The sequence below is a fragment of the Amphibalanus amphitrite genome, unplaced genomic scaffold (genome assembly GCF_019059575.1).
Source record: "Amphibalanus amphitrite isolate SeventyFive unplaced genomic scaffold, NRLGWU_Aamphi_draft 000004F_arrow, whole genome shotgun sequence".
Taxonomy (NCBI): domain Eukaryota; kingdom Metazoa; phylum Arthropoda; class Thecostraca; order Balanomorpha; family Balanidae; genus Amphibalanus; species Amphibalanus amphitrite.
This window is the reverse complement of record NW_024881501.1, coordinates 2,123,071-2,134,445: the sequence shown is the minus strand read 5'-3', so window position 1 is coordinate 2,134,445 and position 11,375 is coordinate 2,123,071. Positions and strand designations below refer to the sequence as shown.

General features: G+C 45.9%; 1 long non-coding RNA gene across 1 annotated transcript; it reads right to left on the bottom strand.

Moving 5' to 3' along the window:
• Positions 1-2,747: 2,747 nt before the first annotated feature.
• On the bottom strand, positions 2,748-4,549 carry LOC122377456. The gene is made up of 3 exons (XR_006255870.1): positions 4,366-4,549; positions 3,989-4,124; positions 2,748-3,303 (listed from the first exon to the last, which is right to left on the bottom strand). It is a non-coding gene; the product is annotated as an uncharacterized LOC122377456 (long non-coding RNA).
• Positions 4,550-11,375: the final 6,826 nt, after the last annotated feature.

The window sequence follows — 11,375 nt, the reverse complement described above, 5'->3', positions numbered from 1 at the left end:
ACTGTGGGTTCGCTCTCGGTCGGTCTTCGAAAGTGCGATCTTAGGATCGCACGGCGACAGTGAACATTTTAACTGACCTATCCGAAACCCTGAATAAAATTTGGCAGAGCTGTAAACCTCCAATTTCACTAGTAATACCTAAAGAACTTTCTTGATTTACTTTATACTAGCCCTTTTTGCTACACTGTACATTCATCAAGAAAACGATTTCTAAAAATCAATTTCTTGGTCAATTTACTTGCAGCTTCCACTTTCCAGTGATGCTTCACCAACAAGCTCCAATCGTACGGGAGACAAATTAAAAGTCCACCACAAAGCCGTCAGTGCCCTCCGAAAATATTTATATTATTATTTTTTCAATCAAAAATAATGCATGACAATTTAAAAAGACGGTATATTCGCAACCGTGCAATCCAAGATGATAACGTCTAAGAGGACCAATGAACCTAATTTGACCACATGTGCACTTATCTGCACTAAATGTGAACCAAGCGTGTACCAGATAGCAAACGGCTTATTAGGTACCGTTTACGCAAGGGGTTATTTGGCATAAGCACCAAACCTGACTTAGTCCAACCAAATCTCTTTTACAGCAAAATATATTGTACAGTAAATATCCTCATATCATGGATTTATTTCAATGTTTTACTCGAAAATAATGTCTGATAATTTGATAAATCGAGAACGATAGCTTTTTACTACAACAATTCCAGGGTTAGCTAAATACATTAACATACATAGAGGTGTAGTATAAACTGGTGTAAACAGATTTACGGCGATAAAAATGTCATGCCATATTGTATTCAACCAGCACTTTTCGAAAGCCTTGTCCGAAGTTGGCCAAGAATCTGAACCTGGAAATTAACCCGCGCCCCACTGGTGGGGGGGGGGGGCTATTTATAGCACCCCTCCCGTTTTTCTGCAATAACTTCCAAACAGCTTGACGTATTAACCCACGAGCCGCTGGGGGGGGGCATAAAGTTGCCCCCCCTTTACGTTTTGTGGAATATCTCCGAAACCTGATGAGCTACGAGCGTGAAACTTGGCATAGCTTCAAATGAATACCTAGGCAATGTTTGAAGAAAGTTTGGTGGTTGTAGCATCTAAGATGACGTCACAGTGACGTCATAAAGTTTTGTCGTTTTCCGATATGGACCGTTTCTGATGACGCTGAGCATGAAACTCAACTGTAAATGAACTAGACAGGACCTGCTGTCATCCTAAATCAGCTAAGTACACTTCCATCTAGTTCCTAACCAATAATCGGCCCTTTATATTCGGTCCCATATACCTGATGTATCGTGAGGAAACTGAGAGTCGCAAATCTACAATTTGACTTATGACGTCACTGTGACGTCATTTCAAATGGGATCGACACCAAATTTGGACACAACCTCGGCTAGGTATTCAGGAAGATGTGTGCAAAGTTTCGCTTCTCTATCTCTTCGCGTTGCGACGATATCGCCGCGGAAGTAAAGGGGGGGCAACTATATGCCCCCCCCCAGCGGCCGGCGGGTGGCGCGGAGGCCCAGCGGCCGCCGGGTTAACCCTCGCCCGCACATGGGGGGGGGGGGGGGTGGTTGCCACCCCACCCCCCCAGGCAGTCTTTCTGCTCTGCACTCAACATTTTTAGAGCTAGAAGGCTGATTTTTCGTATAGCTGCTCGTCTATCCTTTTTTGATGTCCACTGAAAATTTCAAGTTTCTGTGATTTTTGGTTTCGGAGATATGACCTTGTTTTTCAGGTCATGTCATGACCCAAATGGCCAATTCTCAACATCTTGCGTTTGCCATGGGCCTTGTGAGCTTTTGACACCCTGATTTCGGCCTTTTTTGCCAGTCTTACCTCCCACCTATCATGGAACATGTTGTTCGACGATGTACAGGGGTCAAGGTCAGGGTCAAGGTCAACCTAGGTCATCTAAGATAATTGCGTTTTAGGCAAGCGGAATTTACTTTTTGTGAAGTTTTTTTACTGCATTTTTGGTAAAAGCTTCTCAGATCATGATTTCATGTGATATGGACCCAAAAACAATCGGTGCACACATCAGTATACACACAGACACACACAGACATACAAACACATATAATTGCCCAGCCAGCAAATCGGAGCTTTCCCCGTACGGGGAAGGCCTATGGCGAGCTTGGGGCAGGCTCGGGGAAACCCCAACCGTTCTCTTGGGGAAAACGGAGCGTTCGCTTGGGATTTGAGACACTTTGTACGGGGAACTTTGTGCGGGATTCGTACGGGGAAACGGTATAACTGCCCAAGCGTTCCCCAAACGTCCCCCAGGCTACCCCCGCGCCGACTATGGTTAAAACCCGTTGTTAAGGTCGGTTCCCCGTACGGGGTTATCGAACATTTTCCCCAAGAAGATCCTGTGCGAGCCCCGCACATTCCCCCACCCGGCTATACGGGTTTATACTTACTGGAGACCTTCCCCGATCGGGGAAACCGTGTTTTTCCCCTAACGTTCCCAGACCTTTTCCCCGCGCGAACCCCGGCCGTTTCCCGACTTGGCAATGGCCCTACTGCCTTGCCTGCTTTTTTCCCCGTACGGAGAAGCCAGTAATAAACCGCACTGGGAAACAAATCGGGTCCCATTAAAATTGACAATGACTATTTATTTTGTCTGTAAACATACAAATATTTGTATAAACATACTTGTTTACATACAAACAAAATTGTCCACTTGTTTCCCCGCAATACGGAAACGATAAAACCACACAGGAAAATAATCAGAACCAATCCATTTGGCCATGCCTGTTTATTTCCAGACTTTCAGGACGCTTCAACGACTAGATCAATGCACAACAGTCGGCCAAGCATGGTATGTGTCTGTACCACCACAGCCTATACTATTTTTATGTGGAGTCCTTCATTTGATGAAAGGTTAACATGCTTGATAATTGATATACTCGTTACAAATCAAGACAAACACTAAAAAAGTTATTATTCACTTAAAATACATTGTGAACGCTTAGCAGGTGGCAAACATTACAACAGCAGCGCAGCAGTGACAAACAACAGGTGACGAACACGAGCACTGGTAACCGGTCTAACCCCAGTTCTAACACGTCGAACCCCAGTTGATCCTCTGCAGTAGGAGTCTGTTCAGCAGATTGAGAACGACGGCTTTTCTGTCGTCTCCCTACAGCTGGTCCGGCCTTCCGTTCAGTAGTGCCCTGGATCCACAACTCGAGTCTTCCTTCTGGCTGTTTCAGACACATCTCAGCGGTCAGCTGCCGCTGAGAGCCACCTTGCTATGATCCATGTCCCAGCGCATCTCCAGGAATTCTGCGGCTGTGGACAAAAACAAAAATATGTGCACTTGTAGGTATATCAATCAGGTTTTACAGCTAGCTACTACATGAAATGTCCTTTTATGGAAACTTCAGCTTACGCTGAAACATGTTGAATGCCATTTTATGAAATTACACTTATTTATAGCCTTTTCCCACGAAAAGTGCTTAAAAAATGAATGTGATATACTTTGAATAGTTTATTAAAAAAGGAAATAAAAATTCAATAATTAAATTTGTACTTCTAAACATTTCTCATTCCAGGAAAGTCATTAGGTAATAAATGTTTTACGTCTATATTACGCCTTACGAAGTTCCTCGCGAAAGCACTTGACAGATAAATGAACGCCGTTTGACAATTAAAATCGGTTGCTAGTTTATCAAGATAACAATGAAGTTCCTTTCACAAACAGAGCTGTCTAGTAGAGCTGCTGAAACAGGCTCTTTCCGAAGACAAAAAAAAAAAAAAAATGGAATGCGAAAGCCTATTCAAATACATGTATTCATTACAATCGCGTCAATCGTTCGCACATCCCTGTAAGCGATCGTAATTTCATGTATTTAATTAATGGGCTCTCGCATGAGATTTTCTGGCTGTAGAAAGAGTGTGTCTCAGCCTTTAGAATTGGGTGAAGGACAGGTGTTCAACAGCTCTAAGCTAACCCCCACCCCCATAAACTGCTTACCAGCTTCGCCTGGAAGTCGCTCTTCGGTTGCTCATGCGAGCAATTACGCATTAACTCCACGCCGGGTTCATACTGCTGTTGTGGGTTCTGCCAAGTCCCGTCGGAAGCCTTCCGGTCGTAACCGGCAGACGTCCCTCTAGAACAGAAGCAGATAAAGCATTAGGCTGATGACATTATATTGTCCGGGCAATTTAAGGATAATCTCAGACGGAGGTTGATGACCTCAGCCATTTTTACGTCATATTCTGCATACCCTAGACAGTGATCAAGATATTGTGTGTATCGGAAGCTTTGTCTTTTACAATAAATTTGAGTTAGTATCATCGTCATTTTATATCTATCATGATTCGTTACAATTAAGTGCTTTAGTTCATTACCAACACAGCGTATCTTCCTCGTCGATCTGCGTCCTCCGTTGTTGCCGAGTCCAGCTTCTCACGCACTGACCCCAGCGGTAGATCACGACTTTGGGCACAGGTCAGTCAAGCGGTCACCACATCTCGCCGTTCACCGTCTTCGTTCACAGCTCTGTAGTGTCGCCGCACCATTGTCTGACCTGGAGCGGTACCTAGCCCACGGCTTGCTCACACAACCGCGCGGCGCAGTGACTCTGGACCGACTTCCCCCGTTCGTCCCGTCTGACGCGTCGGCACGGCCCCATTCACGATGACAGATGTCGACAGGAGACGCCCCTCAACCAGATGTGCGGACGGAACCGACGGCGGCCGGCCGTTGCTACCCCTCCCTCCCCTCCCCTCGCTGCGTTGAGGCGACACTTCTAAGTCGTAAACAGTGTGTTGTTGAAATTTTGATGCTTTTGTAATTTCAATGCGATGAGTGATGACAGAAGAAAGAAAACGTAATGTTTATGCCACAGCAGTGCGAGAAGAAACATAGATCCTGAAAGTTGTCAAAGTTGTTTTTACCTCATGAAATAAGGGCACCGACGTTCGTTCAAAGTAATGGCGTATGCGTGTCCTCATCCACACGGCTTAGCAGGCCCCGTAAACCAAGACGGCTTTTCCTCTCTTTTAGGTCGAAAATTACATAGATCCAATGTCTACAATCAAATGTCTGCGAATAACCGTTTTCATGATAGGTAACTGGTACACAATTGGTAGACATTTGGTCCAGATACGGTGCCGATTTGATAAAATTATCAGACATTATTTTCGATTAAAACACTGAAATAAATAGGTATATGATATGAAGATATGAAAAAGAGATTTGCTGCAAATTTGGTCACTGATGCATTCGCCAGATCACCTGTCATGAAAACGATTATAAAAAATCGTTATATCGTTATATTTTTTATTTATCATATCTCCCTTCAATCGATGCATGAGCCTATAGCTCTAGAACTGCTCCTTAGACTGCTTTTAACATTCCCAAGATTCAATTTTTCTTTATTGAATACCTACTTGTTATATTACATGCTGGAAGTCGATCTCAAGACGTCCTACTGGCGGTTGGGATTCGTCTGGGGATTAAGTGTAAAATCCCGAGCGGGGAATTTCAACAGTTCCCCTACTTTTCCCCAATCAAACTGTTCTTGAAAATGGGTCGGAGATAACGCACCCTTCCCCGTACGGGGAATCTGATCTTTTACCCGACCGAACCCCAACAGTGGGGTTTGATTGGGGAATGCTGCTCTTTCCCCGTACGGGGATCGGTGTGATTTCCCCATGTCTTTTGAACATATTACCGATACAGTCGGGGAAGGGATGGGGAACACGGACCGTTCCCCGATCCGATAGGGGAATTGTACGTTCTCCCCAAGCTTTCCCCAACACTGGCCCCGCACTTTCCCCAACCGAATTGCTGGCTGGGTGACCTTGACCTAACTTGACCTGAAATGACCTCAGCAGCAAAATTCTGGTCGGATAGTGTGACAAAGAGGTTCTAGCTGGCTTGGCACCAGAAAACAGCATCGTCATCGGTATTTGATAAGCAGCGCACTTGATATCCAACGGTGACACAAAACAGCAACATTTTTTAGTTTGACCTGACCTGGAAGGTCAATGACTGACCTGAGAAGGTAAAACTGGGTATCATTGGATTCGTCTCTTCCCAAAGAATCTTTTTGGTCTTTACTGCTAAGCTCTATCTCCAACAGGAACGAAATGGCGCGGGGGGGGTGGCAACCCCCCCCCATGTGCGTTCTAGGATGGGAAAATGGCATGTGCGGGCGAGGGTTAACGCCAAACTTACAGTACCTTCGGCTGCATTAATTTGACACCTTGTGTCAAAAATGAACTTCGTAGCTACTATAGGTCGGCCGAAAATGGTGTCAGAGTGACGTCATGTTCGGCCGATTTCGACGCAAAACATTGAACCACGGCAATCGCTCCCAAGAGCTCAGTTTTTAAGCTAGATCAAATTTCCTTGCAGTTAAAATTTTAAAAATGGCCAAATTATACGCATTATTGCAAAAAAATTCACAATAATTTTTTTCAAATCAATTTTTTTCAGTGCGTTTTTGACATCGCACGCCAATATAAATAGCACCATCGTGTTCTTGAGCTCAAACTGCATCCAATAGACACTTTTTTGTTGAAAAATTCTTACTTCAAAATTTGACTTTTTTTACCTGAAAGTGACCTGACCTAAGCTAAATTCAACTCAAAATGACCTCAAATGACACAAACGACATCAAATTCGAAATACATATATGGCCTAAATGGACCATAAAACATGTGTCACCTGACCGACGCATGATATAATATTTCTGTGACCTGTGATGACCTGACCCTGACCTGAAAATCAAAGTACAATTTTGGTACCTTGAGGGTATCTAAAGCATCTGTTCACGAGTGTGTAACTCAAAAATGAGCTTGATCTGACTTGTAAGACGGCGGCCAGAGCCCAAAATGTGAACAAGCCAAAATGCTAATAATTTTTACTTTGACCTGACCACCGTGTATGGATCGCAGAGCCGCTCCTCGGCCCTCCGCTGAATACCGCAGTCGTGGGAGTGTGGGGGTCCAGGTGCCTTATAACCTAACCTAACAGGGGAGTCCGGGTGTCTCCCAACCTAACCTAACCTAACAGGGGAGTCCGGGTGTCTCCTAACCTAACCTAACAGGGGAGTCCGGGTGTCTCCTAACCTAACAGGGAAGTCCAGGTGTCTCCTAACCTAACAGGGCAGTCCGGATGCCTCCTAACCTAACAGGGGAGTCCGGGTGTCTCCTAACCTAACAGGGGAGTCCGGGCGGCGCCTGGCGGGGAGCACGGCTATGAAATGCGATTCACGGGCCGACCTCTTTGGTTTGACAACAGCGCCGTCAAATTGTGCGCTGGGAGCCTATCGCGGCTGAGCAGCACTCGCTGTTCAAGTAAACCACATCTGGGTAAAACACGAACGGCCTATACTTATTAAAGGGACCCTCCCACCTTCAAAAAAGTTAATGAATTGGCACGAAAGTGATGTCGCTCGGTTCAGAAAGAGCGAAAACGAATATCTACCAAATTTCATCGAAAAATATTCACCGGTTTTCAAGATATTAGACTTTTACTTTTGTTTACTTTTTGGAATCTCCGCTGTTCCTAGCGACTTTATTTGAAAGTGCGGCATTTGTTGCGCGCAAAGCAGCAGATACCACCGCGTGCTACCAAACGTTTTAGTAAAAGATTTAAAAATCGTTAGATCTCCGCTGACGTCACAAATTCTAAGGGGGCATACCAATGCACTAGCCCCTTAGAATCCGAAAACTGCAAGTTTGAAATTCCATATCTCCGAATTAAAGCATTTGTCGATGTTGTGAGTGCCCAAACCGGTATTTGCAGGCCATGGCCACCAATTTGGCATCTGAACTCAAAACTAATGTTAAGGTGGGAGTGTCCCTTTAAGCCTGTTTGGGGGACTTGAATTCTTCGATCATTTTTATCAACAACCCGCGTGACTGGCTGCGACGCGCTTGGTGGAGCGGCTGACCAGTCGACTCAAAATTACAACGTTACCTACTAAACATGGAAAACTAAAGTATTCACTAGCTTTTAAGTATATCCAGAAATTATCTAAATCACTAAAAAAAACATTTTAGAGGAAGTTTAAATTTGTCCCAATTTATCTGCCCCTCCCTGTAGTTCTACACGGCGCTCCGACCTACTTCGAGTGTCAGATGCAGCTTTTTCAACTCCCACTAATGACTCCTGTCTCCTAGTAATAGCCACTATATATTAATCTGAATCCGTTCAAATGTATACCGGGTCTGAGAACGGCCGTTCATTCTGACCGTCCGGCGTGACGTATGACTTCTATTTTTGGCTCCAATGGGTGTCCGCGGGGTCGATCGATTTCCCATTTAGACAGAATAACTAGATGCGACGCTATCCGATGGAGAGCGATTATCGAACGGACAAAGTGGATAGAAAACTTGAGTGATGTCTAGAGCTCATATCCTGTACCTAATCTGATAAAGAAACTAACTACACACTGACGAAATCAATTTACAATGCACAGCGATGGATTTCATCACGAATCCAAGCAGTATATATCACCCAAACTAGTAAGTATGCATGGTCTAAACACCAGTAGGTATCGTAAATATTGTTTTATATTGGAACCTGTTTTATGCGTTTGGTGCTGCTGTCAACTCTCAATCGGCTCTTATTCAGACGGTGTCTCGACAGTCGGCGATTGAACTTGCAGAAGATGAAAAGACGACAACCTATGTAAAGCAGGCTTTGGTCATGTATGTACTCGCGAGGCAAGTGTACGAATGTCGAGGATACTTGGCGACTCATTATGCTTTGCGAAGCCGGGATGGATACCATGTTGAGGCCAGGTAAGAGGCTCATTGATCACGAATAGTTTCATTGGGAATGCGGTTCCTAACGGGCTCACCACGCTTGAAAATATGTAGTCATCTAGGGATTTGTCCAGTTTTAGCTTGTTTGTGCTGGCAAATAGTTAGGGTCGATTTAAGCTATTGCAGAAGGAGGTGTGTGGTGAGGTCTCTCGGGCAGGCCCACTGCACGCCAACTCAAACCGTTGACGAGGGTAGCACTATCTGGCTATTAGGCGTCTCGCGTCGGACCATCCCACTCGGCGTCATCAGTCCCATCCCGGAGCATACGCTCGGCGGCCGCTATAGCCTCGGCCCACGTACCGCGCAGTTCACACCGCCACTCAGTTATCATTCATAGGAGAAGAAATCATTGCCTATTGAGCGTGAAAATACATAATATACATCATACATAACCAGAGGTGTCAATTTATGAAAATGGTTGGGGGGACCGACACTGGCAGATCGCGGCAACCTACCTACCCCTATTTTTTTCTCCTCGGATTTCGGCCACTTTATTTTGAGGTACCGAGAAAAAAAAATATTAAAAAATAAATTAAAATAAAATATGACATTAGCAGGGAAAGCCTCTGCACAGACCAACTAGAGATGCTCACTGAGTACTATGCGTAACATCTGTAGGTATACCGTTATAAGATATATGAAACACGGTCATTCAGCTCCAGCTGTAAACACCAAGTGGCACCTGCATTATATTCAAATGATACGTATATCTCCGCGGCAGCGTTTAGCATTGGCGGCAGCACGAATTCATTGATTTTGCGAACTAGTTACATTCCGCACCCCACAACAATCATGTCATTCAACGCTATGTATGCCCTTGTCTCCTTTTAATGAACGGAAAGATATACGTACCCTCTTCGCGAAGTACTTCCGTATATCCATGTTCATTTGCAACACGGTATATAGAGAACTACATTTCAATACGGGGGGCAAATCAAAACATTTTCGACCTCCCACAGAAATCCAAGCAGAAGCTCGACGCGGTTTTGCGCTTCGCCAAATTCGCTGCGTGTTATGGTAATCCGTGGTGAAATAATTGTTCCCAAATCGAGGAAAAACTTGACGAACATGGAAATTAACGCATGTCGAAGAATGTCTAACGTTGCATGGATATAGGTATTGCCTTAGTGCGCAAATCTGAAAAAAACATTGGGGGGCCGAGAGCAGCATTGGTGGGTGGGGGGGGGGGCGAACTCAGGATTGGGGGGGCCGAGGGCCCACCAAAAGTATACAAATTGACACCAGTGTACATAACTCTCAACTAGACGTCCGCTTCCCTTTTGCTGTCGTCCACAAACCACATTCAGGCTGTGGAAATGGATGATCGTTCTGGTTCAGAAGAAGTCCATTTGTTGTGCGCTTAATGACGTATTTGTTCGTGGAAAAGCGCCGTCGCTTTCCGGACCAGGGAGCTCCGGCATTGCGCCGCTGGAAACCACGGAATATATAACACAAATTTTGGTGTCATCGTGGACTTGTGAGGAGCAGACGCAAACTCTCACTCGAATGGGCTGTCTTCTCGAGTTGACCCATACATTCATAGTAGGCCCCATACTGGGACGTTGGCGTCAAAGGCCTTTCATGCTCACCGGGTCAGATGCGTTCTATTTTCGGTCTTCGTCTCAAGCGCCACAATGGTTTCTAAGAAAAGCCGCGATAGTAATCTCCAATCTCGGCCACCTGCGTCCCACCCGAGAGCGGCGGCGTTTTTTTTTTTTTTTTTTTTGTCGGACCGCGCGGTTTGACGTATGTCCTCTATTATTGGAGCAAATAGCCGCCTGTACTGACACGGCCGGACCGTGGGCTAAGCGGATCCTGTTAGGACGGAACAGGTGCGATATAAGTCGATGGATGCCCATTAGCGCTGACAAATTAGATGGAGCCATGGTGCTGGCCTATAAAACCACACACCGTTTTTGCCGGACTAACAATCACATTAGCGGAATAATTGATTAGCCTGTGCCTAATAGATAGAATCGCATCAATTTTTCAGCGTTCCGTAACGATTGGACGCGTGACATCCATTCATGTTTCATCCCATTTACCAACACTCAACAGAGACACGAGGAAACATTTTTTTTTAATCGAGGAATTCCTTCATTTTTGCATTTGGAGTAGTCTTTTTTTGCACGTGCTGTCGTAGTCACTCACATCTATCCCAGCTGTGCGCCGGCCTGCAGTGGTCTCGGAGTGCCACTGTTTTCTACGCTCTCCGGCTGGTAAGTGACGGTGTCGCCGCCACCTTATGCGTGTCGTCGCTGGGCGCCGGCGCCGCTGGTGATGGATTCCCTGGGCGGGTGCCGGCTGGTGCTAGATTCTCTGGGCGGCGGTGGCTGGTGATTAATTCTCTGGGCGGGTGCCGGCAGTTCCGTCCCGTACCAAACGCCGCACGGCCGGCCGGTTTGGAAAGGGAAACTGGCCGCCGACACGGCACCGAGGACAGACGGCTGTACGGCACCGAGGACAGACGGCTGTACGGCACCGAGGACAGACGGCTGTACGGCACCGAGGACAGACGGCTGTACGGCACCGAGGACAGACGGCTGTACGGCACCGAGGACAGACGGCTGTACGGC